Raw genomic sequence first — 1,963 nt, 5'->3', positions numbered from 1 at the left:
GGCGGGGGCGAGGGGGAGAGGGCTAGGGTCACGGACACGGGGCTGATGGACACGCGAGATGGGACGCACGATGCAGGGCTGGGGGACACGGGAAGGAAGGCTGGGGTGATGGGACACAGGGCTGGGGACATGGGACACAGGGCTGGGGACACTGGGCACGGGGTAGGGAAAAAGGCAGGGAGAAGCCAAGGGAGCAGATGGGGGATTGCAACAGAACAAACCCGTGTCCCGCCCGGGGTCTGCTCCCAAACCCCACACACCAAGGAGGAAAGAAAGCAGGAGCATGGGGGGATGTGACATGAGGGCCACAGGGGCAAAGCTGGTCTGCTCGCTGGGCACCTTCCCCCCCACCCCAGAAACCATCCCTGGGGTCTCCTCCCCACGCCCCGATCTCCTGGGATGAGGGATCTGGCATGGGATGGGGACCAGGGCCACGAGCCGGGCTCTCTGGAGCTGCTCCGCTACCAAATAAGGCCTCTGTCGAGCCTTTTACATGCCGTTCTTGCCCGGCCAGAGTGACGTGACCTCCTTTCCAAACCGTTCTGGTCCCCCCCGCCAGGCTCCTCTGTGGGGAACCCCTCCCTCCCCACCCCACAGCTCCTCTGCACCAGGGGGGTCTCTCCCAGGGGGGGAGGTGAGAGGGATGGGGAGGCCGGGAGCAGGCAGCGGGACTCTTGCCAGCCTGGGGAGGAGGCAGGGGCCAAAGCTGGGGTTTGTCCCACCCCACAGCACCCTCAACCTCTCCAAGTCAAGTGCTGCTTCTCCCATTTTTCTTTTTTTTGGGGGGGGAGATGAGGCTGGAAGGCAAGCCCCAGGGAGGGAAGAGGTTTGCAAGGCACAGTAGCTGGGCAACCCCCTTGCCCAGTGCTTAAACAAATACTCGACAGCACTGGCTCTTCCAGCCAGGGCTGGGAAAAACTCGTGCGGTGAAAAATACCTGCCTGGCACCAGAGGAGCCTGGGTGGCAAGCACAAGTGGACATCACCCTCCTAAACACGTCCCCAACATGGCAGGGGACCCTGGCACCTCACAGCCGTCCCCTCCAGGGACTCCTCATGTCCAGCATCCCCCTGGACAGGACTGCGTGGAGAGGTCAGGAGGTCCCCAAGGGCCAGGAGCTGAGCAAGGGCTGCCCTTCACCAGCACGGCCACGCCGTTGGGAAAGGCAGCAGGCCTCAGTGGATGTCTCCCACGTCCGAGCCACACCATGACATTACCCACAAGGACCCAGCAGCATCGTTTGTCCTGCACCCGGCGGGGCCACCGGTGGAAAAAAATTCCCCATTATTGGGGCGCTTTGGGAAACTTTGGTAAGTTTCAGGCCGGAGCTGCCCCTGGAATAAAAAAATCGAGGTAGAGGAACCAGCAGGCGAGCAGATCTGCGATGCATCCCCGCGTTATCCATCAACCAGAGACCCAACGGGAAAGCCGGCGGGGACACGCCGGGGCAGCCCCGCGGGTGAAAGGCGAGGAAGAGATCCTATCTGCCTGCCCTCGCCCTCCCAAAGTCCAAATTCCCATCTCAAGGTCACGGGCAAACCCAGGAACTTCACGGTTGCGAGGGAGAAAAGCCCGCTCCCGTCCCCGCGGCAGGGCGTGGGGTTTGCCTCCCGTGGGGAGGAGAGCCTTTCGTCCATCTTTGGGGTGAGACCCACAGGAAGGGGAAGGCGAAGCCTGCCGGGCCCCACGGTACCCACCACCGGCACCCCAAAAACCACCCCGGCAGCGCCAAGCACTGCCCCCGGGGGTGGGGGGGTGAGGCTGCTTTGCCCCCCACACACCGCCACGGTGCGGGGAGGGGGGAGACGGGACACATGTCTCGAGTGGGGCTCCCCTGCGTCCGCCGGTCTCCCCCAGGGAGGCACAGGGGTGTTTGCGGGGAGCCCCGGGGGGGATGCGGTGGGATGTCCCGGGAGCGGAGGATGTGCTGCCCGCCATTCCTTCCCCCCCTCGCCTCCGCTGC

Source organism: Calidris pugnax, unplaced genomic scaffold, assembly GCF_001431845.1.
Source record: "Calidris pugnax isolate Ruff unplaced genomic scaffold, ASM143184v1 scaffold573, whole genome shotgun sequence".
Classification (NCBI taxonomy): domain Eukaryota; kingdom Metazoa; phylum Chordata; class Aves; order Charadriiformes; family Scolopacidae; genus Calidris; species Calidris pugnax.
The sequence above is the reverse complement of the archived record's forward strand: the minus strand, read 5'-3'. Positions refer to the sequence as shown.